The 20,407-nt window shown below is 45.6% G+C and overlaps 1 protein-coding gene across 1 annotated transcript in view; it reads right to left on the reverse strand.

The window, feature by feature from the left end:
* Positions 1-18,448, reverse strand: part of LOC144510518 (uncharacterized) — a 29,490-nt gene extending 11,042 nt beyond the window's left edge. Inside the window, exons 1-2 of the mRNA XM_078240007.1 lie at positions 18,358-18,448; positions 17,907-17,987 (exon numbers count right to left, since the gene is read on the reverse strand). The gene's annotated coding sequence lies outside the window, so the exon portion shown is untranslated. The remainder of the gene's footprint in view (positions 1-17,906; positions 17,988-18,357) is intronic.
* Between the last annotated feature and the right edge of the window lie 1,959 nt (positions 18,449-20,407).

Genomic DNA, 20,407 nt, shown 5'->3' on the forward strand with positions numbered 1-20,407 from the left:
TTCTTATAAATTATTTTAAAAATATATTCTTAAAACTTAAATTGTCTCACCTGATCGGTATCAAATACTCAACTGAAACAAAACCCTCTTCTCCTGATGGTGGGGAATATTTCCTGAGGCATTTAACCCAGACATTTCCAATATTCAGGAAACTTACAATGGAGCGAAAACGATACTGAAATTCGTCAGGAGGAGGGTGAAACTCTTGACTGGTTTTCTTCCTTTTGCTGGTGGCTAGTTGGATTCACTGGACCCAATTACAGTACAGACAAAGTGAGATGGACAATGAGGGAGAGTGCAGACAGAGTGAGAGTGCAGCAGAGGGAGTACAGTGTGTTAGTGTGAACACATTGATGGACAATCAGGTCCCTGGAGCTTTTACAGTCCTTCCCACAAGCTGGGTATTTTAATGGTCTGCCCACAGTATGAACTCGCTGGTGGGCAGTGAGATTTGATGATGTCTTGTACCCAGTCCCACAATGACAGCATCTGAACGGTCTTTCATCAGTGTGAACATATTGATGGGACATCAGTTCACTTGAACTTTTATAGCACTTCCCACATTCTGGACAGTTAAAAGGTCTCTTCCTCGTGTGAACTCGCTGGTGTGTCAACAAGTTGATGACTGAGTGAATCCCTTTCCACAGTCAGAGCAAATGAAGGGCCTCTCCCTCGTGTGAATTCGCTGGTGTACCGTGAGCTCAGATGTTGTCTTGAACCCAGGCCCACAATGAGAGCAGTTGAATGGTCTCTTACCAGTGTGAACACGTTGATGGCATATCAGTTCCCCAGGACTTTTATAACATTTCCCACAATCTGGGCATTTAAAAGGTTTCTCGTCAGTGTAAACCCGCTGGTGTGACAGTAGGTGGGATGACTGATTGAATCCTTTTCCACACTGGAAGCAGGTGAATGGCCTCTCTTCAGTGTGAACTCGTTGGTGTGTCATCCAGGAGAATGACTGAGTGAATCTCTTCCCACATGTTGGGCAGGTGAAAGGTCTCTCCCCAGTGTGACTGCGTTGATGCTTTTTCAGGTCACATGGGTATTTACATCCCTTCCCACAGTCTCCACATTTGCACCTCTTCTCCCCAATATGACTGCATTTGTATTTTGAAGATTGGCTGAATCCTCGTCCACACACAGAACATGTGTAAGGTTTCTGTGAATTGTGCTTTCTCCTTCCATGTTCAATATTCAATGTTATTCTGGCTACGATAAATTGGGTGACTCTGCCAACTCCTGATGTGATGTTTTGTTTCAGTTTCCTGACTGAAAATTCTCCTCTTCTAACACCGTGTGAAATTGATTTAAAATAGAAAAAACTGGAGTGAGAGAGAACCCACAAAAACACAAAGGCAGCTTTGAGGATATGAGGCATGAGTTGACTTTGATAGATTGGGGAGAGTTACTTAAAGGGATGACAGTGGATTGACAATGGCAAACATTCAAGGAACGCATGGGGGAACTGAAGCAACTGTTTATTCCTGTCTGGCACAAAAGCAAAATGGGCAAGAGGGCCAATCCATGGCTTACAAAGGAAATTAGAGATAGTATCCAATCCAAGGAAGAAGCATACAGGTTGCCCAAGAAAACTAATAGGTCTGAGGATTGGGAGCAGTTCAGAATTCAGCAAAGTAGGACCAAGGGATTGATTAAGAAGGGGAAAATACAGTACGAATGTAAGCTTGCAGAGAACATAAAGACTGACACTAAGAGCTTCTATCAATGCGTGAAGAGAAAGAGGTTGGTGAAGATAAATGTAGGTCCCCTGCAGACAGAAATGGGGGAATGTATAATGAGGGACAAAGAAATGGCTAAGCAACTGAATACATACTTTGGTTCTGTCTTCACAAAAGAGGACACAAATCAGATGCCAGAAATGTTGGAGAATGCAAGATTTAGCGAAAGGGAAGAACTGAGGGAGATCAAAATTAGCAGAAAAATCGTGCTCGGAAAATTGATGGGATTGAAGCCGGATAAATTCCCAGGGCCTGATAATCTACATCCCAGAATACTCAAGGAAGTGGCTCTGGAAACAGTGGATGCATTGGTGGTCATCTTCCAGAACTCCATACACTCAGGAACAGTCCCTGCAGATTGGAGGGTAGCTAATGTCACTCCAATATTTAAAAAGGGAGGTAGAGGGAAAACAGGGAATTATAGACCAGTAAGCTTAACATCAGTAGTGGGAAAAATTCTCGAATTTATAGCGGAGCCTTGAGAAAGCAATGGCAGGATCAGACAGAGTCAGCATGGATTTATGAAGGGGAAATCATGTTTGACAAATCTGTTGGAGTTCTTTGAAGATGTAACTAGTAGAGTTGACAAGGGGGAGTCAGTCGATGTAGTATATTTGGACTTTCAGAAAGCGTTTGACAACATCCCGCATAAGACATTATCGTGCAAGGTTAAAGCGCATGAGATTGGGGGAAGTATACTGAGGTGGATTGGCAGAGAGGAAACAAAGGGTAGGAATTAAGGGTGCTTTTCAAATTGGCAGGCAGTAACTAGTGGGGTGCCACAGGGATCGGTGCTGGGACCCCAGCTATTCACAATATATATTAATGATTTGGATGAGGGAACAAAATGTAACATCTCAAAGTTTGCAGATGTTGGGTGGGAGGGTGAACTGTGACGAGGATGCAGAGATCGTTCAGAATGATCTGGACAGGTTGGGTGAGTGGGCAAATCAATGGCAGATGTAGTATAATTTAGATAAATGTGAGGTTATTCACTTTTGAAGCAAAAACAAGAAGGCAGATTACTACCTGAATGGCTGTAAATTGGGAGAAGGGAGTGTGCAACGGGACCTGGGTGTCCTTGTGCACCAGTCATTGGAGATAAGCATGCAGATGCAGCAGGCAGTAAAGAAGGCAAATGGTATGTTGGCCTTCATTGTGAGAGGTTTTGAGTACAGGAGCAGAGATGTGTTGTTGCAATTATATAGGGCCTTGGTGAGGCCACACCTAGAGTATTGTGTGCCGTTTTGGTCTCCTTTTCTGAGGAAGGATGTTCTTGCTTTCGAGGGAATGCAGCGAAGGTTTACCAGGCTGATTCCGGGGGAGGCTTATATTAACACTGCAATGAAGTTACTGTGATGACGAGACTGATGTATGAAGAGAGATTGACTAGGTTCGGATGATTTTCACTGGAGTTCAGAAGAATGAGATCTCATAGAGACTGATAAAATTCTAACAGGACTAGACAAGGTAGATGCAGGCAGGATGTTCCCGATGGTGGGGGTGTCCAGAACCAGGGGTCACAACTGAAGATTCAGGGTAGACAATTTAAGATGGAGATTAGCAGACATTTCTTCACCCAAGGAGTGGTGAACCTGCAGAATTCATTACCACAGGAATTAGTTGATGCCAAAACATTGAATGTATTCAAGAGACGGCTAGATATAGCACTTGGGGCGAATGGGATCAAAGGTTATGGGGAAAAAGCAGGATGAGGCTATTGAGTTGGACGATCAGCCATGATCATAATGAATGGTGGAGCAGGCTCAAAAGGCCAAATAAGACCATAAGACATAGGAGCAGGATTAGGCCACTCGGCCCATCGCGTCTGCTCCACCATTTAATCATGGCTGATTTTTATCTTATCCCCATTCTCCTGCCTTTTCCCCATAACCTGATCCCCTTATTAATCAAGAACTTATCTATCTCTGTCTTAAAGACACTCAGTGACCTGGCCTCCACAGCCTTCTGTGGCAAGGAGTTCCACAGATTCACCACTCTGGCTGAAGAAATTCCTCCTTATCACTGTTTTAAAGGATCGTCCCTTTAGCCTGAGGTTGTGCCCTCTGGTTCTAGTTTTTCCTACTAGTGGAAACATCCTCTCCACGTCCACTCTATCCAGGCCTCGCAGTATCCTGTAAGTTTCAATAAGATTCCCCCTCATCCTTCTAATTTCCAACGAATACAGACTCAGAGTACTCAACCGTTCCTCATACAATAAGCTCTTCATTCCAGGGATCATTCTTGTGAACCTCCTCTGGACCCTTTCCAAGGCCACCACATCCTTCCTTAGATATGGGGCCCAAAACTGCTCACAATACTCCAAATGGCGTCTGAACAGAGCTTTATACAGCCTCAGAAGTACATCCCTGCCCTTGTATTCTAGCCCTCTCGACATGAATGCTAACATTGCATTTGCCTTCCGAACTGCCGACTAAACCTGCACATAAACAAAGAACAAAGAACAGTACAGCACAGGAAACAGGCCCTTCGGCCCTCCAAGCCTGTGCCGCTCCTTGGTCCAACTAGACCAATCGTTTGTATCCCTCCATTCCCAGACTGCTCATGTGACTATCCAGGTAAATCTTAAACGATGTCAGCGTGCCTGCCTCCACCACCCTACTTGGCAGCGCATTCCAGGCCCCCACCACCCTCTGTGTAAAAAACGTCCCTCTGATATCTGAGTTATACTTCGCCCCTCTCACCTTGAGCCCGTGACCTCTCGTGATCGTCACCTCCGACCTGGGAAAAAGCTTCCCACTGTTCACCCTATCTATACCCTTCATAATCTTGTACACCTCTATTAGATCTCCCCTCATTCTCCGTCTTTCCAAGGAGAACAACCCCAGTCTACCCAATCTCTACCCAATCTCTCCTCATAGCTAAGAACAGGCAACATCCTGGTAAAGCTTCTCTGCACTCTCTCTAACGCCTCCATGTCCTTCTGGTAGTGCGGTGACCAGAACTGGATGCAGTACTCCAAATGTGGCCTAACCAGCGTTCTATACAGCTGCATCATCAGACTCCAGCTTTTATACTCTATACCCCGTCCTATAAAGGCAAGCATACCATATGCCTTCTTCACCACCTTCTCCACCTGTGTTGCCACCTTCAAGGATTTGTGGACTTGCACACCTAGGTCCCTCTGTGTTTCTATACTCCTGATGACTCTGCCATTTATTGTATAACTCCTCCCTACATTATTTCTTCCAAAATGCATCACTTCGCATTTATCCGGATTAAACTCCATCTGCCACCTCTCCGCCTAATTTTCCAGCCTATCTATATCCTGCTGTATTGCCCGACAATGCTCTTCGCTATCCGCAAGTCCAGCCATCTTCGTGTCATCCACAAACTTGCTGATTACACCAGTTACACCTTCTTCCAAATCATTTATATATATCACAAATAGCAGAGGTCCCAGTACAGAGCCCTGCGGAACACCACTGGTCACAGACCTCCAGCCGGAAAAAGACCCTTCGACCACTACCCTCTGTCTCCTATGGACCTTAAGAGAATCTTGAACAATGACTCCCAAGTACCTTTGTGTTTCTGATTTCCTAAGCATTTTCCCATTTAGAAAATAGTCTATGCCTCCATTCTTTGATTTGATTTGATTTATTATTGTCACATGTATTAACATACAGTGAAAAATATTGTTTCCTGCGGGCTATACTGGCAAAACATACCGTTCATAGAGAAGGAAATGAGAGAGTGCAGAATGTAGTATTACAGTCATAGCTAGGTTGCAGAGAAAGATCAACTTAATGTAAGGTAAGTCCATTCAAATGTCTGACAGCAGCAGGGAAGAAGCTGTTCTCTGACCTCAGACTTTTGTATCTTTTTCCCGAAGGAAGAAGGTGGAAGAGAGAATGTCCGGGGTGCTGGCTGCTTTGCCGAGGCAGCGGGAAGTGTGGACAGAGTCAATGGATGGGTAGCTGGTTCACGTGATGGATTGGGCTACATTCACGACCTTTTGTAGTTCCTTGCAGTCTTGGGCAGAGCAGGAGCCATACCAAGCTGTGATACAACCAGAAAGAATACTTTCTATGGTGCATCTGTAAACATTGGTGAGAGTCGTAGCTGACATGCCAAATTTCGTTAGTCTTCTGAGAAAGTAGAGGCGTTGGTGGGCTTTCTTAACTATAGTGAGGGCATGGGGGGACCAGGACAGGTTGGTGGTGATCTGGACACCAAAACCGTGAAGCTCTCGACCCTTTCTACTTCGTCCCCGTTGATGTAGACAGCGGCATGTTCGTCTTTACGTTTCCTGAAGTCGATGACAATCTCCTTTGTTTTGTTGACATTGAGGGAGAGATTATTGTTGCCGCTCCAGTTCACCAGATTCTCTATCTCATTCCTGTACTCTGTCTCGTCACTGTTTGAGATCTGACCCACTGCGGTGGTGTTATCAGCAAACTTGAAAATTGAATTGGAGGGGAATCTGGCCACACAGTCATAGGTGTATAAGGAGTATAATAGGGGGCTGAGAACACAGCCTTGTGGGGCACCGGTGTTGAGGATGATCGTGGAGGTGGTGTTGTTGTCTATCCTTACTGATTGTGGTCTGTGAGTTACGAAGTTCAGGATCCAGTCTAAGAGGGAAGTGCCGAGGCCCAGCCCACGGAGTTTGGAGATGAGTTTCGTGGGAATAATAGTGTTGAAGGCTGAGCTGTAGTCAATAAATAGGAGTCTGACATAGTGTCCTTGTTATCTAGGTGTTCCGGGGTTGTGTGCAGGGCCAGGGAAATGGCGTCTGTGGTGGACCTGTTGCAGTGGTAGGCAAACTGTAGTGGATCCAGGTAGTCCGGGAGGCTGGAATTGATTCGTGCCATGACTAACCTTTTGAAGCACTTCATAATGATGGATGTCAGAGCCACCGGCCGATAGTCATTAAGGCATGCTGCTTGGTTTTTCTTAGGTACCAGGATGATGGTTGTCTTCTTGAAGCAGATAAGGACCTCAGATTGTTGTAAAGAGAGGTTGAAGATGTCTGTGAATACCCCCGCCAGCTGGTCTGCGCAGCATCTGATTTCATTTCCCGGTACCCCATCCGGGCCAGTTGCTTTCCATGGGTTGACCTTCAAGAAAGCTGCTCTGACATCCGCAATGGTGACCCCACAGGTTCATCCAGGGCTTCCAGGGTGGAGGGCATGCTCTCGCTGACCTCTTGCTCAAAACGGGCATGGAATGCATTGAGCTCATCAGGGAGGGGTGTGTTGGAGCCGGCAATTTTACATGCCTTCACCTGTTAGGTCTTGCAGACCTTGCCATAGTCGTTGGGGGTCGGCGTGGTTAGCCTGGGACTCTAGCTTGGTCCGGTACTGTCTTTTGGCATCTTTGATGGATCTCCTTAGATTGTATCTGGCTTTCTTGTATAGGTCAGTGTCACCTGACTTGAACGCCTCATACCTGGACTTCAGCAAGCAATGGATATCCCTGTTCATCCATGGTTTCCAGTTGGGGAACACATGGATTTGCTTCTTTGGCACACAGTCTTCTACACACTTACTAATGAAGTCAGTTACTGTAGTGGCATACTCGTTCAGGCTGGTCGCAGAGTTTTTAAAACTGACCAGTCCACTGACTCCAAGCAGCCCCGTAGGAGGTCATCCGATTCCACAGACCAACATTGCACGACTTTCTTTGATGGATTCTCCCGCTTCAGTTTTTGCTTGTAAGCCGGAGCAGGACCACAGCCTTGTAGTCTGATTTGCCAAAGTGTGGGCAGACGATAGAATGGTAGGCATGTTTGATATTTGTGTAGCAGTGGTCTAGGATGTTTGGGCCTCTGGTGGAGCAGGAGACGTGTTGGTGGTAACTTGGTAGTACGCTCTTGAGCTTGGCCTGATTGAAGTTCCCGGTCACGATGAACAAGGCCTCGGGATGTTTCATCTCAAGGCTATTCTTATTGGTGTATATTTCATCCAGCACGATCTTCATGTCCGCAGGGGATGTAAACTGCCATCAGGATAACGGAGGTGAACTCCCGTGGAAGGTAGTAGGGGCGGCATTTTAGCATCAGGTATTCCAGGTCTGGGGAGCCGAAAGTTCAGTAAGAAGTCTCCAACACCAGCTTAAAGTCCAACAGGATTATTTGGTAGCACAAGCCACGAGCTTTCGGTGCGCTGCTCCTTCATCAGGTAAGTGGGAGTTGAGGGCAGAAAGTTGCCAGTGTTGCTATGTCTAGGCACCAGGTTGATTAGGAAGCAGACCCCACCTCCCCTAGTCTTGCCTGAGGCCGCAGTATGGTCCATTCGATGAATTGAGAAGCCCTTTGTTTGTAGGGCACTGTCCGATGAAGCAGGAGTAAGCCACGTCTCCGTGAAACAGAGTACACATTCCTCCTTCCAAAGTATATAATCTCACATTTTTCTACTTTGTATTCCATCTGCCACTTCTTTGCCCACTCTCCTAACCTGTCCAAGTCCGTCTGCAGCCCCCCTGCTTCCTCAATACTATCTGTCCCTCTACATATCTTTGTATCACGTGCAAACTTAGCAAAAGTGCTTTCAGTTCCTTCCTCCAAATTATTAATGTATATTGTGAAAAGTTGAGGTCCCAGAGATTGGGAAGCTTTTAAAAGCGAGCAAAGGACAACTAAAAAAGCAATAAGGGGGGAGAAGATGAAATATGAGTGTAAGCTAGCTAGTAATATAAAAGACCCCTGAGGCACACCACTAGTCACTGGCTGCCATCCTGAGAAAGACTCCTTTATCCCCACTCTCTGCCTTCTGCCAGTCAACCAATCCTCTATTCATGCCAGGAACTTACCCTTAAGCCCATGGGCATTTAACTTATTTAACAGTCTCCTATGCGGCAACTTGTCAAAGGCCTTCTGGAAATCTAAATAAATCATGTCCACTGGTTCTCCTTCATCTAACTTCCTTGTTAGCTCCTCAAAGAACTCTAACAGATTTGTCAGACAGATTTGGCTTCCCAATCCTCCCCTTGATAAAGCCGTGCTGACTCAGTCCTACTTTATCATGCACTTGCAAGTACTCTGCGATCTCATCTTTAATAATCGACTCGAATATCTGGCCAATGACCGAAGTCAGGCTATAATTTCCAATCTGCTACCTCTTTCCTTTCTTAAACAATGGTGTCACATTCGCTACTTTCCAGTCCTCTGGTACCCTCTCTGCCATGATGTGGAGATGCCGGCGTTGGACTGGGGTGAACACAGTAAGAGTTTTAACAACACCAGGTTAAAGTCCAAAAGGTTTATTTGGTAGCAAATACCATTAGCTTTCGGAGCGCTGCTCCTTCGTCAGATGGAGTGGAAATGTGCTCTCAAACAGGGCACAGATGCAAAATCAAGTTACAGAGTACTGATTAGAATGGTTGCTTTTTTAGTTGTCCTTTGCTCGCTTTTAAAGGCTTCCCAATTTCTGGGACCTCAACTTTTCACAATATACATTAACAATTTGGAGGAAGGAACTGAAAGCACTTTTGCTAAGTTTGCACGTGATACAAAGATATGTAGAGGGACAAGTAGTATTGAGGAAGCAGGGGGGCTGCAGAACATAGAACATAGACATAGAACAGTACAGCACAGAACAGGCCCTTCGGCCCACGATGTTGTGCCGACCTTCATCTGAAACCAAGATCAAGCTATCCCACTCCCTACCATCCTGGTGTGCTCCATGTGCCTATCCAATAACCGCTTAAATGTTCCTAAAGTGTCTGACTCCACTATCACTGCAGGCAGTCCATTCCACACCCCAACCACTCTCTGCGTGAAGAACCTACCTCTGATATCCTTCCTATATCTCCCACCATGAACCAGTTATGCCCCCTTGTAATAGCTCCATCCACCCGAGGAAATAGTCTTTGAACGTTCACTCGATCTATCCCCTTCATTATTTTATAAACCTCTATTAAGTCTCCCCTCAATCTCCTCCGCTCCAGAGAGAACAGCCCCAGCTCCCTCAACCTTTCCTCATAAGACCGACACTCCAAACCAGGCAGCATCCTGGTAAATCTCCTCTGCACTCTCTCCAGCGCTTCCACATCCTTCTTATAGTGAGGTGACCAGAACTGCACGCAATATTCCTTTGGCGTCAGATGTAACAGTATTACAATTAAATAAAGAAGCTACAAAGACAGGAGGGAGGAGCTGGCCAGAGTTGATTGGAAAGGGAGGGAAGGACTTGGACAGGTTAGGAGAGTGGGCAAAGAAGTGGCAGATGGAATACAAAGTAGAAAAATGTGAGATTGTTCCTGTGGGGGAGCACTTCAGCGGTCACGGGCATTCAGCCTCTGAGCTTCAGGTAAGCGTTCTCCAAGGCGGCCTTCACGACACACGACAGCGCAGAGTCGCTGAGCAGAAACTGATAGCCAAGTTCCGCACACATGAGGACGGCCTAAACCGGGATGTAGGATTTATGTCACATTATCAGTAACCCCCACATCTTGCCTCCTGGACTTGCAGGCTGTCCTGTCTGGAGACAATACACATCTCTTTAACCTGTGCTTAATTCTCCCTCCACCCACATTGTCTGTATCTTTAAATCTGGTTGGCTGTAGGGATTCGCATTCGAATCAGTATTCTGTAACTTACTTTGTGTCTGTGCCCTTTTTGAGAGCACATTTCCACTCTATCTGACGAAGGAGCAGCGCTCCGAAAGCTAATGGTATTTGCTACCAAATAAACCTGTTGGACTTTAACCTGGTGTTGTTAAAACTCTTACTGTGTTCACCCTCTCTGCCTCCAGTGATTCATGAAAGATCATCAATGCCTCCACAATTTCCTCAGCTATCTCTTCTCCCCCCCTCCCTTATTGCTTTTTTAGTTGTCCTCTGCTTGCTTTTAAAGGCTTCCCAATCCTCTGGCTTCCCACTAATTCTCGCCACTTTGTATGCTTTTTCTTTTGCTTTTACGCTGTCCTTGACTTCCCTTGTCAGCCATGGATGCCTGGTCCTCCCCTTAGCATGTTTCCTCCTCCTTGGGATAAGTTTCCGTTGTGCTTCCCGAATAACTCTCAAAAACTCCTGCCATTGCTGTTCCACTGTCTTCCCTGCTAGGCTCCCTTTCCAATCAACTCTGGCCAGCTCCTCCCTCCTGTCTTTGTAGCTTCTTTATTTAATTGTAATACCGTTACATCTGACGCCAGCTTCTCCTCTCAAACTGCAGGGTAAATTCTATCATATTGTGGTCACTGCTCTCTAAGGGTTCCTTCACCTGAAGTTGCCTAATCAAGTCTGCCTCATTACACATCACCAAATCCAGAATTGCCTGTTCCCTAGTAGGCTCTGTCACAAGCTGCTCCAAAAAAACATCTTAGACATTCCACAAATTTATTTTCTTGGGATCTACTACCTACCTGATTTTCCCAGTCCACCTGCATATTAAAGTCCCCCATGATTATTGTAATAATGCCTTTTTTATATGTCTTTTCTATCTCCTTATTTATTTTCTGCCCCACATCCTGATAACTGCTAGAGGCCTGTACATAACTCCCATCAGGGTCTTTTTACCTTTGCGATTCCTCAACTCTAGCACAGAGATTCTATGCCTTCTGATGCTATATCACTTCTTGCTATCGATTTAACTTCATTCCTTACTAACAATGCAACTCCACCCTCTGCCCTCTGCCTGTCCTTCCGATAGGACACATATCCTTGGATATTTAGATTCCAGCCCTGATCCCCTTGCAGTCATGTCTCTATGATGCCCACATCGTAGCGGCCAATTTCAATGTGCGCAACGAGCTCATTTACTTTGTTCCGTATACTGCGCACATATAGGTACAACACCCTCAGTCCTGCATTGACCAACTCCCTTCTCATACTTGTCATCTTTTTTGCTCTGCCTGAGGTTAGATTCCTGCCACCTTCTATACTCTCTGTTCTATTACGTGGTCTGGAAACTTTACGAACCTCTCCTGAGCCCTCAGCTCCATTAACCTGCACTTCTACCCTCTCCGTTAACTTTGATTTTCTAATTCCCAATACAACTGAACCCTCCCCCCCACAATTTAGTTTAAAGCCCTAATTATACGATTCGCCAGGACTCTGGTTCCAGCATGATTCAGATGAAGACCTTCCCATCGCAACAGGTCCCCTCTTCCCCAATACTTCTGCCAATGTCCCATGAATGGCATCCTCCTGTTCCTATCTTCTATGTTTCAATTTCTGATCTGAACTCTGACGAAAAGCGCTGTTAATTCCAAAATCCATCAGTGTGATTCCAAGATAGAAATTCACAGCATCCTCTCCTCCTGCTGCCTGGAGCAGGGTGAGCGCGCATGCACCCTGCTGCCCATTGCCCCTATAAAGATAGCTGCCATTAACCCGGATCTGGCGAGGGGAGAAATCCAGACATTTCCCGCCCGCTCCCTGCAAACACAAGACGGAGACCTTGTTCTTTGGGGTGTGCGGCCTGCGAACAAGTCTCGGCGCCCACTCTGCTGGCTCCATTCCTCCTCAGTAAGTAATCTCACAACACCAGGTTAAAGTCTAACAGGTTTATTTGGTAGCACGAGCTTTCAGAGCATTGCTCCTTCATCAGGTGAGTGCAGGATTTGTCTCACAAACGGGGCATATATAGACACAAACTCAATTACAAGATAATGGTTGGAATGTGAGTCTTAACAGGTAATCAAGTCTTCTGTAGTTTGTACAACATTTTTGTGTAGTTTGTGTCTATATATGCCCTGTTCGGGCCAAATCTCCCAATACACTGAGCACAGGCTCAGGAAAATGCAGGTAGATTATATCCCGCTAACTAAACCTCGGAGCAGCATTTGCACAATACCTAAGTGAGTGAAACTTTCTTTGAATGTCAAATGAGAAACCTTGGCTCACACAACTTGTGGGAACTTGCTCTTTATTAACATTTCTTCTTGTGTGAAAGGTACTAAAATCCTTTTAATTTTGGTAATGGCTGCAGCAGATTCTTCATGTCCTTAGAACATGTATAAACAAACTTTTAAACACTCCGCAAAATGAGAAGTGTGAAAAGTTCATGACACAGAGCAAATAGTGATGAAAGTGTTGACTGTCACTGGGCAGACGTATAAACATTTCTTACAAACTGTAATAAAATTGAATGTGTATATTGAAGCAGATTAACATTATTCACTGTGTGACATAACCATGGTTCAGACGTGAATGTCTTCAGTAACAAACTCCAACTCCTGCAGTTACTAGTGAATTTGATGGTGTCTCAGCAGGTGGCATGACCGAGTGAATCCCTTCCCACACTCGGAGCAGGTGAATGATCTCTCCCCAGTGTGAACACGCTGGTGTTTCCTTAGGGTGAAAGAATCAGCAAAGCCCTTCCTACACTCAGAACAGGTGAACGGCCTCTCCCCTGTGTGAACTCACTGGTGTATCTGCAGTTGGTGTAACTGAGTGAATCCCTTCCCACACTTTGAGCAGATGAACGGTCTTTTCCCAGTATGAATTTGCTGGTGTCTCAGCAGGTTACATAAATGAGTGAATCCCTTCCCACACTCAGAGCAAATGAACGGCCTTTCGCCAGTGTGAATTCGCTGGTGTGCGAGTAGGTGAGATGATCGAGTGAATCCCTTCCCACACTCAGAGCAAATGAATGGCCTTTCGCCAGTGTGAATTCGCTGGTGTGCGAGTAGGTGAGATGATCAAGTGAATCCCTTCCCACACTCAGAGCAAATGAATGGTGCCTCTCCGGTGTGAATGTGTTGGTGCTTCCGTAGTGTGGAAGAATTAGAAAATCCCTCTTTACACACCGAACATGTGAACGGCCTCTCCCCAGTGTGAATGCATCGATGTGTTTCCAGTTCAGGTGGATAATTGAATCCCTTCCCACAGTCCCCACATTTCCACGGTTTCTCCTCAGTGTGACTGCATTTGCGTTTCAAGGGCTCAGGTGATGGGCTCAAGCCTCGTTCACGCTCAGAGGATATGGAAGGTTTCTGTTCATTGTGAACAATGCTTTTAACTTCCATGTTCAAAATCTAATGATAGTCAGTTTACAATAAATTGGGCAACTCTGTCAGATTCTGGCAAAATGCTGGGTTTGAGTTTCTCAACCTGGAAAAATTGTTTAAAACAGACAAAGGTGAATGCGAGAGAACCAAGAAAAACACAAAGGCAGTTTGTGAAATTGAACTGAATGAATCTGGTAACTTGTGAGGCTGGCACGAGGAAAAAGTGACCACGAAAGCTGCTGGATTCTTGTAAAAATCCAACTGGTTCATTAATTCCACCAGTCTGCGCCTACACAAGAATCAGAAGGAGAGAGAAAGAAGAGAGAGAGTGGAAGCAGAGGGAGGAAGGTGCGGGATGCAGGGAGGAATGTAAGGAATTTTATATATCTACAACAGGAGGAGATCTCTGATAGAATTTTCCAAACTCACAACCTCCAGCAGCTAGAAGGACCAGGGCAGCAGGTTTATGTCAACACCATCACCTCCCTCCAAGTCACAAACCATCCTGACTTATCTGATATCCAGTACTGGATGAAAAGACATTTCCAGTATTTGAATATTGGGAAGACCCCATCTTCCTCCCTGGCAAAAGCCTGAGGCAGAACCAGACTGTTCAAAAATTTGGGATTATAAGACCATAAGACATAGGAGCAGAATTGGGCCACTCAGCCTATCGAGTCTGCTCCGCCATTCAATCATGGCTGATATTTTTCTCATCCCCATTCTCCTGCCTTTTCCCCATAATCCCTGGTCCCCTTATTAATCAAGAACCTATCTATCTCTGTCTTAAAGACACTCAATGACCTGGCCTCCACAGCCTTCTGTGGCAAAGAATTCCACAGATTCACTACTCTCTGGCTGAAGAAATTCCTCCTCATCTCTGTTTTAAAGGATTGCCCCTTTATTCTGAGGTTGTGCCCTCTGGTTCTAGTTTTTCCTACTAGTGGAAACATCCTCTCCACGTCCACTCTATCCAGGCCTCACTGTATCCTGTATGTTTCAATAAGATCCCCCCTCATCCTTCTAAACGAGTACAGACCCAGAGTCCTCAACCGTTCCTCATACAACAAGCTCTTCATTCCAGGGATCATTCTTGTGAACCTCCTCTAGACCCTTTCCAAGGCCAGCACATCCTTCCTTAGATACGGGGCCCAAAAGTGCTCACAATACTCTAAATGGGGTCTGACCAGAGCCTTATACATCCTCAGGAGTACAACCCTGCCCTTGTATTCTAGCCCTCTCAACACAAATGCTAACATTGCATTTGCCTTCCTAACTGCCGACTGAACTTGTACATTGATCTTCAGAGAATCTTGAACAAGGACTCCCAAGTCCCTTTGTGCTTCTGAGTTCCTAAGCATTTCCCCATTTAGAAAATAGTCTATGCCTCCATTCCTCCTTCCAAAGTGCATAACCTCACACGTTTCTACATTGTATTCCATCTGCCACTTCTTTGCCCACTCTCCAAGCCTGTCCAAGTGCTTCCTCAACACTACCTGTCCCTCTACGTATCTTTGTATCATTTGCAAACTTAGCAACAGTGCCTTGTTTCTTCTTCCAAATCGTGAATGTATATGGTGAAAAGTTGTGGTCTCAGCACTGACCTCTGAGGCACCCTCTAGTCACCGGCTGCCATCCTGAAAAAGACCCCTTTATACCCACTCTCTGCCTTCTGCAAGTCAGCCAATCCTCTATCCAAGCCAGGATCTTATTCTTAACACCATGGGCTCTTAATGTTTTGAACAGTCTCCCTATGCGGCACCTTGTCAAATCTAAATAAATCATGTCCACTGGTTCTACTTTACCTAACTCCCTTGTTACTTCCCCAAAGAACTCCAACAGATTTGTCAGACATGACCTCCCCTTGACAAAACTGTGCTGACTCAGTACTATTTTATCATGCACTTCCAAGTACTCCACGATCTCATCTTTAATAATGGACTCTAAAATCTTGCCAATGACCAAAGTCAGGCTAATTGGCCTACAATTTCCCGTCTGCTGCCTCCGTCCCTTATTAAACAGCGGAGTTACATTAGCTACTTTCCAGTCCTCTGGGACCCTCCCTGCCTCCAGTGATTCCTGAAAGATCACCACCAATGCCTGCACAATTCCCTCAGCTATCTCTTTTAGAACTCTGGCGTGTAGTCCATCCGGTCCAAGTGATTTATCCATCTTCAGCCCTTTCAGTCTCCCCAGAACCTTCTTCTTAGTGATGGCCACTACACTCACCTGTGCCCCCTGATACTCCTGGAGCTCTGACATCCCACTGGTGTCTTCCACCGTGAAGACTGATGCAAAGTAACTATTCAGTTCTTCTGCCTTTTTTTGTTTCCTATTATTACTTCTCCAGCCTCATTTTCCAGTGGGCCAATGGCTATTTTTGCTTCTCTCTTACCTTTTATATATTTTAAAAAACTCTCCCTATCTTCTTTTATTTTACTAGCTAGCTTACACTCATATTTCATCTTCTCCCCCGTTATTGCTTTTTTAATTGTCCTGTGCTCACTTTTAAAGGCTTCCCAATCCTCCGGCTTCACACTAATCCTCGCCACTTTATATGCTTTTTCTTTTGCTGTCCTTAACTTCCCTCATCAGCCACAGATGCCTTGTCCTCTCCCTAGCATGTTTCTTTCTATTGTGCCTTCCAAATAACCCCCAAAAACTCCTGCCATTGCTGTTTCACTCTCTTCCCTCTTGGGCTCCCTTTCCAATCAACTCTAGCCAGCTCCTTCCTCATGTCTTTGTAGTTACCTTTATTTAATTGTAATACCGTTACATCTGATTCCAGCTTCTCCCTCTCAAACTGCAGGGTAAATTCTATCATATTGTGGTTACTGCTTCCTAAGGGTTCCTTCACCTTAAGTTCCCCAATCAAGTCTGCCTCATTACCTACCACCAAATCCAGAACTGCCTGTTCCCTAGTCGGCTCTGCCACAAGCTGTCCCAAAAAAACCATCTCTTAGACATTCCACAAATTCCTTTATATTTTCTTTATATAAAATTTATATTTTAGAGTTATATTTTACCTCAGCTACCAGGCAGGTTTCTACATCATTAAGTGGTTCACAAGCAGTGAGAGAGACCTCATCCTGAGTGAGACACAGTTGCAGTGAATATATTTGGGAATTTGAATCAAAGTGGGGATTCAATACATAGGAGAAAGAGGTGCTCTTTTGATTTCCATAATTTTTTCTCCCTTCAGAAAGTGGTGTTGCCCTGCAGCAGGGGAAGAGACTGGTTATTTGGTGAGTTTTTCAGCTGCGCTGAGGCTGCAGTGGGCAAAAGAAAATAATTAGGACATCACAGGAAACTAGTAAGTTGAGAGACTGGCAAGTGCTCAGTGTAAGGAATAGTGTGTGAAAAATTAGCATCTGGAATAAGGGAAAGTTGAGGCCTACATAGTAAGATAATATAATTAATTGAAAATAGAATAGTTGAGACAAGACAAGTAAAGTTAAGGCATGGCAGAGCAACTCAGTCTAGTGGGACATGTGTCCCATAAGATGTGCAAAGTCAGACATTATCCATGTCCCAGATGATCATGCGTGCATCAAGTGCTGCCAGCTGCTGAAACATGAGTTTCAGATTTCAAAGATTGAGTGGCGGCTGGAATCCCGGTGACGCATTCACGGGACTGTGGGAAAAGTGGATAGCTCATTCAGAAAGGTGGTCACACTATAGCCTAACGGCCCTATGTCCAGTCACCTAACCCCAATCCAACATCTCTCCATATTATTGTCATCTCTGCTGCCAATATCCTCTTCACTGAGTCCCATTCACTCACCCATCACCCTGTCCTACAGTGGAGCAGTAACTCAAATTTGCCATCTTTCTTTCCAAATCCCTCCATGATATTGATCTTCCTGATTTCCAGTCACACAAATGTTTGAATTTTTATCCGCAGACACACTTAGAATCATAGAATCCAAACATTGCAACAGGAGGCTATTCGGCCCATCAAGTCTGCACCAACAAAGCATTTTACTCAGGCCCTATTCCCACATATTTACCCTGCTAATCCCCCTAAAACTACACACTTTGGACTAAGGGACGATTTTGTCTGGCCAATCAACCTAACCCACGCATCTTTGGACTATGGAAGGAATCTGGAGCACCCGGAGGAAACCCACGCAGACACAGGGAGAATGTGTAAACTCCACACAATCACTCAAGGCCAGAATCGAACCAGGGTTTCTGGTACTATGAAGCAGCAGTGCTAACCACTGTGCCACCATGCTGCTCTACTTACATTCAGGTTCTGATGGATCGAGAGATTGTGTGGCTTTGATCCGATGATTGAGATTTCTACCTTTAAATCTTGATCTTCTTTCTGTAAGAAAATCATCTCTGTCAGTCCAGAGTATAAACTAAGAGAGAAAGAGATTTCTGTTGGTTTGAGTTTTATGTATGTAAATGGTTCTCTTCTAATCCCCTGTAAAAGGAGCTTCCAAAAGCGATCAGTGAAAGTCTAAGACAGAAATTCATAATTTTCTCTCCGGCTGCCTGGAGCACGCTGAGCGCGCATGCGTCCTGCTGCCGATTGCCACTATAAACATAGCAGACGGTAACGGGGGTCTGGCGGCGCAAAGGCGGCCCCGCGATTACTGCCGGGGTTTGATGTAATCCCGGGACTGGGATGTTCTTAGAATCTCCAGTGAATGTTTATGAAGCCTCCCTACCCACTCCGCCGCCTCCATTACCTCCAAAAATCCACAATTTCTCTCCAATTCCGGAGCCTAGTCACGTTCTCCTAACAACAACAGCACCCACATTGCGCATCCTCCAATAAGAGACCGCAATGTGCATGTCCAACTCACAATTCGCCATTGCGCCTGCGCCAGCAGTTTCTCTGCTGAGGATGGAGGACATTCTGCACTGTAACCAATGCTGGGCTGTTTCCTGATTCCATTGTGATTGAAACATCAAAAAACAATATATAACACTGTTAAATGAATTGATATCACAACCAAAGAATACGGGGTCCTCCACCCATATCTCTATCCTGGCTGTATTAACAACAGAAAAGTCCATAAAGTTATGGACTTTATGAGGGACTTTGTTTGACAAAGTCCCTCATGGTAGGCTAGTGAAAAAGGTTGGATCTCATGGGATAAAGGGGGAGGTGGCTAGATGGGTGGAGAACTGGCTTGGTCATAGAAGACAGAGGGTGGTAGTGGAAGGGTCTTTTTCCGGCTGGAGGCCTGTGACTAGTGGTGTTCCGCAGGGCTCTGTATTGGGACCTCTGCTGTTTGTGATTTATATAAATGATCTGGAAGAAGGAGTAACTGGGGTGATCAGTAAGTTTGCGGACGACACAAAACTGGCAGGACTTGCAGATAGTGAGGAACATTGTCAGAGGCTACAGAAGGATATAGATAGGCTGGAAATTTGGGCAAAGAAATGGCAGATGGAGTTCAATCCTGATCAATGCGAAGTGATGCATTTTGGTGGGAATAATGTAGGGAGGAGCTACACGATAAATGGAAGAACCATAAAGGGTGTAGAGACGCAGAGGGACCTGGGTGTGCAAGTCCACAGATCTTTAAAGGTGACATCACAGGTGGAGAAGGTGGTGAAGAAGGCATATGGCATGCTTGCCTTTATAGGACGGGGCATAGAGTATAAAAGTTGGGGTCTGATGTTGCAGATGTATAGAACGTTGGTTCGGCCGCATTTGGAATACTGCGTCCAGTTCTGGTCGCCACACTACCAGAAGGACGTGGAGGCTTTGGAGAGAGTACAGAGGAGGTTTACCAGGATGTTGCCTGGTATGGAGGGGCTTGGTTATGAGGAGAGATTGGGGAAACTGGGGTTGTTCTCCTTGGAAAGACGGACGATGAGGGGAGACTTAATAGAGGTGTATAAAATTATGAAAGGCATAGATAGGGTGAACGGTGGGAAGCTTTTCCCCGGGTCGGCGGTGACGTTCACGAGGGGTCATAGGTTCAAGGTGAAGGGGGGGAGGTTTAACACAGATATCAGAAGGACATATTTTACACAGAGGGTCGTGGGGGCCTGGAATGTGTTGCCGGGCAAGGTGGTGGAGGCGGACACACTGGGAACGTTTAAGACTTATCTAGACAGCTATATGAACGGAGTGGGAATGGAGGGATACAAAAGAGTAGTCTAGTTTGGACCAGGGAGCGGCGCGGGCTAATTGTTCTTTGTTTCTCGTTTCAAGGCTTCATTCTATGATCATCTTGCTGGTGCCAGTTCAGAGCGAGACTGCGGATAGTTGGGAACCTGTCTCAGGGGCAGGGAATTCAGATGGTGTTCGTAAAGCAGAAGTGGAAATGAATAGGGTTGGGAAGCATTTTCTGATCAGGGCCAGTGAGATCTCTTGGACTCGTTTCGATTGCCACAGGGGGTCGGAGAGGAATTTCCCAGATTTTTTTTTCCCCATATTGGCCCTGGGGTTTTCACTCTGGGTTTTCGCCTCTCCCTGGAGATCACATGGTCTGGAATGGGGGGGTGGGGGTGAGTTAATAGGTTGTGATGAACAAAGCATCGTAGCTGTGAGGGACAGCTCGGTGGATAGGATATTAGGATGTAGATAGGCTGGAAAATTGGGCGGGGATCCTGGATTCAGGATTCAATCCTGGACCGGGGAGCGGCGCGGGCTTGGAGGGCCGAAGGGCCTGTTCCTGTGCTGTATTGTTCTTTGTTAGATATGAACTCACTGGATTTGATTTGATTTATTATTGTCACATGTATTAGTGTACAGTGAAAAGTATTGTTTCTTGCACGCTA

The sequence above is a fragment of the Mustelus asterias genome, chromosome 23, assembly GCF_964213995.1.
Source record: "Mustelus asterias chromosome 23, sMusAst1.hap1.1, whole genome shotgun sequence".
NCBI lineage: Eukaryota > Metazoa > Chordata > Chondrichthyes > Carcharhiniformes > Triakidae > Mustelus > Mustelus asterias.